Consider the following 8,429-nt stretch of genomic DNA (forward strand, 5'->3'; position numbering starts at 1 on the left):
TTGATTTTTTGGTGTTAAGATTTTTGAGTGCTTTATATGTCCTAGAGATTAATGCTCTATCTAACAAGCTTGTGGTAAAGATTTGCTCCCATTCTGTAGCAAATTCTATCTCTTCACTTCACTGATTGTTTCTTTTGCTGAGAAGAAGCTTTTCAGTTTGAATCCATCCCATTTATTGATTCTTGGTTTTAATTCTTGCGCTATAGGAATCTTAGTAAGGAAGTTGGGGCCTAATCCAATATGATGGAGATTTGGGCCTACTATTTCTTCTATTAGGTACAAGGTTTCTGGTTTAATTCCTAGGTCCTTGATCCATTTTGAGTTGAGTTTTGTGCATGGTGAGAGATAAAAGTTTAATTTCATTTTGTTACATGTGGATTCCAGTTTCCCCAGCACCATTTATTGAAGTTATCTTTTCTCCAATATATGTTTACAGATACAGCTACATCAATGTTTATAGCAGCACAATTCATAATAGCTAAATTGTGGAACCAACCCAGATGCCCTTCAGTAGATGAATGGATAGGGAAACTTTGGTATATATACACAATGGAACATTACTCAGCATTAAAAGGGAATGAAATCATGGCATTTGCAGGTAAATGAATGAAGTTAGAGAATATAATACTAAGTGATGTAAGTCAATCCCCCCAAAAAACAAGGCAGAATGTTTTCTTTGATATGAGCATGCTGACTCATAATGGCCATGGTGGCGGGGAGAATGGGAGGAATGGAAGAACTTTAGATAGGACAAAGGGGAGGGATGGGAAAGGAGGGGGAATGGGAGTAGGAAAGATGGTGGAATGAGTTAGACATCATTACCCTAAGTACATGTATGAAGACACAAATACTTTGTGTACAAACAGTGACTTGAAAAATTGTGCTCTATATGTGTAATATAAATGAATTGCATTCTGCTGTCATATATAACAAATTAGAATAAGTAAATAATAAAAAATAAATAAAATTCATGTAAATATTCACTGTGAGATTGTCTTTTAAAAGGTGGTTGTTTTTAAAAATAAAATAACACAAAGAAATTTTAAAAATTCATCATTTTAAAATATATATACTAAATACATTAAAAATTTTAAAAATATATATTATTCTTTGGGGCAGCATAGTTGGCAATAGGTTAAATAAGTTAACAAGCAAGGAGTATATTATCACTGTTAATAGCTACAAGAATAGTGTACTTTCAAAATGCTCATGACAGTGTTACCTATGGGCAACTGCTATTTAACTCAATATTCATAGTTGCAGAAAAACGAAAATTATAAATTTAATAGCAATTAACTGAATTAATCTCCTACAAGCATATTTGCAGTAAATTTTTGTACTTATTTATTAAAATTATCTTTATATCTGATTTAATAATAAATGTTGAGCTTGTACTTTTAGTAATTATTTTATCATTTAAGTTTTAATCCTTTATTTTATTATCTTCTACAAAATATTGGTCTCCAAAGGCTTGGAAAAGGAAAAAAGAAATGTCATTAACACATGTGGTTTAAGAAATTCACTGAAGTGTTTGGCAACTATGTTCCTCTAGGTGGAGTCATGGAAAAATAAAAGGAAGAATAAGTTTTTTGAGCCTCATGACTGAGAATATGAAACTCCACGGATTGAAATGGGAATAGCTGGAAGAAGAGCTGGCCTGTGGGAAGACATGTATAATTTCCTATATTTATGGTGTACAACACGTTTTATTTATTTATTTATTTATTTTGTAAGTTGGGTTCTCAATGTTTTTTTTTTTTTCTCTTCACATTTTTTATATTGGTGCCATTATAGTTCTACATAATGAGGGGATTTTTGTAACATATTTGTACACACACACACACACCAGAACAATATAATTTGGCCAATATCACTCCCTAGCACTTCCCCTTCTTTCACCACCTACCACCCTCTTGTCCCTTGGATTTCTATGAGACTCCCTCTCCCCACTTTCTTTCCTTGTTCCTCTCTGGCTTCAACATATGAGAGAAAACATACACACTCTTCTGAGTTTGGCTTATTTCTTGGTGGTTATAGTATTAAGCATTAATTCCTGACCACTAAAGATGCTGAGGTTAACCTTGCTTATACACTAAGCCACAAAATGTCTTGAGAATTTGCATTTCTCAGGGAAAAATCCAAAACCATTGTTTAAAAAAAATGACACTTATCTTTCTGAAAGACTCCTCTAAGGGCTCTAAACAAGTGCTTCTCAATTTTTAATGTGCATTAAAAACTCCTGTGGATCTTGACAGAATGTGACCCAGTATGCCGGGGATGAGACTGTAATTCTTCATTTTTAACCAGAAAAGAGTGAGAGCAAGGGCCTGAAAAATCTGTGGGTAGATAAGAAATGAAAAGTCTGTCATGGTATTTATAGGTAAATGGTGTTACAGAACTGTATCTAGTCCAGGCTCAAGTTTTCAAAATGTTGACGTATAAAACCTTTTAATGGTTTTTTTAATCTCATTTAGAAAAAGACCCGGACAGAAGGTGGACTGTGAGTGCTACCTAGAGGACTTGATTTGATGCCTGGATTTTCTCTGGTCTCAACACTCAATCTTCTCCCAGATGCTCTGGCCATTTCTGCTCAACGAAAGCCACATTTACTCTGAATCTTGCAGTCCCTCTTTCCTAGCTTTCACATGGCCTTTTCCTCTATATTATTCCTGGCTGAGCTAAAAGTCAACAGTTTGAAGCCACCTTCCTTGGCATCAAATCACTTTCCAGCCATCATACTATATTTGCTTGCTTTCTATTATTATTTTCCTCAGTACAATGTTCTTGGACAAGCCCATTGGAATAGGAACTCCAGAGGAATAGGGCCTTTATCTGCTCAGTGCCGAGGACTTTATAAATATTGCTTTTTATTTTCTTGTCTTCTAAATCTTATTTTTTCTATTTTTAAATTAGAGAATAAATTAATTTGGAGACAAAAAATTAGAAAAATAGTAGATTAAATCCCAAAATATTATTTTAAGGGAATATTGGCTCTTTGATGTTGAATGTCTGAAAAGCAAGCGAAGAATTATACCACCATCTGAGGACAGCTTTCATGAGTTTGAAAACAGAATCTTATTTTGATATGCTATTAGTCCATATAGTCACAATATTTTCTTAATATTATTTTTTAGTGGTAGTTGGACACAATACCTTTATTTTATTTATTTATTTTTATGTGGTGCTGAGGATTGAATCCAGGACCTCGCATGTAAGAGGCGAGTGCTCTATTGCTGAGCCACAACCCCAGCCCCCACAATATTTTCTTGAACAGTGATGGATTTGGGGGTGTGTACCAGGGATTGAACTCAGGGGCACTTCATCACTGAGCCACATACCCAGCCCTTTTTTGTATTTTGTTTAGAGACAGGGTCTCACTGAGTTGCTTAGTGCCTTGTTTTTGCTGAGGCTGGCTCTGACCTCACGACCCTCCTGCCTCAGTCCCTCTACCCTCTGGGATTACAGGTATATACTATTGTACCCTGCCCAGAGTTTGATATTTTTAAAGGAATATGAGTTTGTACCTTTTCAAAGATCTTTTATAATTGCTCTGCCTACCATCTTTTCTCTAATTACAGTGGGGTTCAGTTAGATAACACAGGGCTGTGATTCAGAGCAGCATAATTTGAGCTCAAATCTCAGTTCTCCTTTACAAAGTACAAGATGGCATCACGAGAGGTAAGTACCACTTGTGAATATAATATCCTCATTTGTACACAGGAGGTGACAATGAGAATCAGGCTGATAGTACTGTGAAGGGGACTAATTGAGATAAAATGCACCATGACACTTGGCATGGTGCAGGTGCTTACTGAATAGGGCTGATTTTGGTGGAAATTCCTCCCCTGCCAGTGTCACATTGCCCCCTTCCTATGATGGAGCACTGTGTTCTCATGTGGAGTCTGGGAAGATTATGTGCAATCTCAGTTCACACCCAGAAGCCCTCCTTTGTCCCCTCTGAACTTGTTACTTTTCATGCCTGTGCTCACATTTGTCTCACAGCCAGCAGGGATTCTCACACAGCAGTGGTGACATGAATTAATCAAGAATTTCTAAATTATGCCCTTTTTGTTCCCCTACTAAAACTCAATAATTATAGACCCTCTATGTTTTGAAGAGGGAAAATGAAAGCTTAGAATTTTCCTTAATCTCCCCATTTTATTATGTGGTAGGCAGGACAGGGTTGCTCTCTTTTGGGAGAGTATTTTGGTTTTGTTATTTTTGCGGAGGCAGAAATGGAGAGACTAACTAATGAAACAGTGTTAGGAGATGTTGATACGAACAAAAAAGATCTAGATTTTAGGAGATGCTTTATGATTTTGGACCTGAATGACATGAAACTCTATTTCCCCAGGTCTGAAGATATCCAGACACCCCCAGAAACTAAGGGCCAGGGAAAACGAGGAGGAAAATGGAAAAGGATGGAGGCCCCCATTGCCAGTAGAGATAGATTGTGCACTCCTCAGGAGAGGTGATGGAGAAGGGCAACTTATGTACTGCTCTCTGGAATCATCTAGGGAAATAAAGAACAAGTCAAATAAAACAAGGAGAGAAGAGTGAGGCTGACATCTAGTGGTTACAGCAGGCAATGGCCCAGAGCCCATGAGGCAAAAGCAAACAGCTTTTACAGATTTTATGTCACCAGCCTTCAAATAATGTCCGCATCCCTCTGTATTAGGTATTTCAGTTATAAGTGATGGATTATGAACCAGGGTAATAACAAAAGTAAAGGAATTTATTGACAGATGCAATGGGAAGGATGAGATGGGGTGGGCATTATCTACACTGAGACTAAGTGGTCAAATGATACTGCCACACTTTCCCAGTCACAAATGGCTCCCTCAACTTGAGACTCTCCTTCTCCCTCCTTCAGTTAGCATATGACCATTATTATATTTTAATGACATGGGATTTGCCTGTGAGATTAAAGCAGAAGGCTGTGAGCAGCTGTGGGTAAGTGTGGGGATGGGTTATTGCAGGGGGCATGTCTTATCTGATCTTCTTTCCTCCAGTGACCACACACTAATGACTTCCAAACTTTTGCTCATCATAATTCCAGTCTCCAGAACCAGTCATTAGAGGGTGGTTTTGCCTAGACATCTTGTGAGTCAACTTCACAGTAATCAAAATTGAAGGTGCTATTCCTCTTGGTCTTATTTTTGGATATTTGTTTTTCTCTTCCATGCAGACAGTAATACCATCTATAATTTCCTCTTTGGATCTGCACAGATACCGGAATCTATAAGCTTATTAATACACACTCACTGAACAAATGAAGCAACATATGTAGAATGTGCAAAATGGGAATGGATATCCTCATGGAAAATTCTGTTGTGAGGACTAAATGAAATAACATTGGCATGACATAAATAGTTTCATAACCAAATAATAAGGTTGATAAATATAATATTATTTTAAAATTTGTATCTTCTCTATCATGAATTCTCAAAAGTAATCTCACCACCAGAACATTTGTAGCATCAGCGGGTAGCATGTTCCAGGTTCTGCTTTCTACCTGGGGGTGATGTTCTCTTTCTTTTCATTTGTTAATGTAAGTGAGAAAAGAGAAGAATACTTTCTCTACCATAAGTAGGCCAATAATCTGTCCCTGCTGGATCCTGGGGTCTTGTCCAATGTAGATTTTACCTCAGCCTGGAGTCCTTGTGAAATGAGTCAATTGAAAGAATAGAATGCACAGATATATAAAGCAATAAATCACTTTCTAGAAAATATACTGACCAAAATCACACACCTGTTCCTCTAAAATGTCCCTCTTTTTTAATGTTAGCAGCAATCCTGTATAGTAGGTGTAAAAACCTTATTAAAGGTAGGGAAAGAGATGCTTAGGGAATGTAAATCACATATGATGAGTGAGGACATAAGCTCTAGTCTCGGGGCTGCAGGTCCCTCTCTCACTTCATCAGTTCTCTGCACCACTGAGCTACACTGGACTGTGAGCAATTCTCCTCTGACCACAAACATCTACCACAATTGAATCCTTTGCAATTTTCAGGATCAAGTGTTCTTTTGTGTTAGGGTCAGGGCATTTTCTGCATAAGTAAAATTCACCCACTAATACTGAGCCTAGAGGTGTTGAGTGCCTTGTAATCTAATTTGTCATCAACTTTTAGAACAGAACTGAATCCTAAGTTAGAATGGCCCACATGTGTATCACAGACATGTAAGTACCCTGGGTGCATCACACCTGACAATTGAAATATCTGGGCTGGGGAACGGTGAGGCCAAAGATTTGGAGGAATAAATCAGGTGGACATTGAAGCTGCCTAGGTTGACATGAATGTCAGCAAAGCAAGGTTATCTGTTAAGGCCCAAAAGCACTGGGTTACTAAGAAACAGAGGTGAAGTATGCAAAAGGATTGATTCAGATGTCATGTGTCTTGACATCACTTTTCTAGCAGGTAGAGGAGCAATGTCCTGGAAGAAGCCTCAGAAAATTAAGACAATGTCAATTCCTTCTCCAATCCTCCAGGAGCATAGGTATCCCCTCCTCTCCACTACTTCAACATCTAGAGTGTCCTTGGGAGGCATGTGGTGGCTTATGCATGTAATCCTAGCACTCAGGAGGCTGAGGCAGGAGGATTGTGAGTTCAAAGCCAGACTCAGCAATTTAGGGAGGCCCTAAGCAACTTCGCAAGAGCCTATCTCAAAAGATAAAATGGGCCGGTTCCATGATTAAGCACCCTGTTTTCAATCTCTGGTACCAAAAAAAAAAAAAAAAAAGTGTCCTTGGGGGTCTATATGCCAGATTCAGTGAGGGCAAGAGGTGCAAGTGGCACTTAGTGACAAGAATGAGCATGTAGGTGAATTTACCTGACATACAGCCGAGGATCTTGGTATTATGGTGAACATGTTTAAGGGGGAAGGAAGCCATGGAAAGAAGCACTGGAGAGAAGGGACACAAAATAGTAAAAGGATGTGAAAAACAACTGCAGCAAGGCTGCTGTCCAAAACTGTGCCCAGGTGGCAGGACAGCTTGTCTTTGTTCTCTGGAATGCTCTATTGCCCTGATTAGGAAGGATCTACTTGATTGTGCAGCTTGTGAACCTTCTGAAATTGTTTTGCAAGGTGACTTTCCATAACCATGCCATCTATATTAAACTTTTATTAAAAGTTATCATGATGTATACACAAAAATGCCCCCGCTGAGATGCCCACACTGCCTTTGTGACCAGAGAAAAGCCCCAGTTTCCAATTCAAATAGGCTTTGGGAGAGGATTTTTTTTTTTAATTAGACCATTATAGTTGCACAAAATAGTTGGGTTCATTTTGACAAAATCATACATGCATTGATTTCAATCCCTCTTTCTCCCCCCTTCCCTCCCCCATGCCTCTCCCATTCTTCTCCATCTAGTCTACTGATCTTCCCTTGGCTTCTTTCTTCTCTTTCTTTCTTTCTTTCTTTCTTTCTCTTTCTTTCTTTTTGATAGGTACTTACTATATACATGAAGGTGAAATTTCTTTTATATTCATATATGCATACATTGGGATTTTGTTATTCCATATTTCTTCCTCTTTCCTATCCCTCCTTCATCCTTCCACAGATCTTTCTTATATCTTTGTGATATCTGATCCTCACCATGGTATTGGCCCCCCCACCCCTCCAGTATTTTTGCCAAAACAAAAATCCAGGGATTCTAGTTTTTTTCTTCCCGATCTTGAAAATCCAGATCTGTCAGGAGCCGCTCTGAACAGTAGCTGTGTACACACCTTTAAGTCCTGAGTAAAAGGTACTGAACAATTATTGCACCCTGCAATACCCTGTAATTTTACCTCCCCTTGGATAATGCGGTGTGGCTCCAGGAGTAGGCATCTTTCTCTCTGACTCTGCTTCTTGGCTTTCACAAGTTGAACAACTCTCCTCTTCCATGATGTTCTGCCCCATGATGGGCCCAGAGCAGTGGAGTTGGCTGACAGTGAATTGAGATTTCTGAAACTGTGAGCCAAAACAAACTTTTCATCTTCTAAGTTGCTATTGTCCGGTAATTTGGTCACAGTGACAAAACGTTGATTAACATAACACTAATTTCATTCACTAGAATACGGATGACTGGACATTTAGACAGCAGCAAAAGATGCCCAGTTGATTAGATTCTGACATCCTTGGTTCCATGTCCACTACTAGCAATACTTCATGTTGTTCCCTGGACTATTTCTGATATCACTCATAAGCTCATAGTGGATTGAAGAATCCAAATCTTTCTTACTAACAAGTGGAGGAGCAACATTGACTTTCATCAGAATGTTCATTACACTTAAAGTCAGATACCTGTTAAATCAGATGGCTACTTTTCAGAATAAACAGTACAATAAACCAAGCCAGGAAAATTTTGTAACCACTATGATCAGTGACACAGATAGATAATAGGACCCCCAATTAAGTAGTCAATGGCAAAACTGAGGGCAGACTT

Source organism: Callospermophilus lateralis, chromosome 5 (genome assembly GCF_048772815.1).
Source record: "Callospermophilus lateralis isolate mCalLat2 chromosome 5, mCalLat2.hap1, whole genome shotgun sequence".
Lineage (NCBI taxonomy): Eukaryota > Metazoa > Chordata > Mammalia > Rodentia > Sciuridae > Callospermophilus > Callospermophilus lateralis.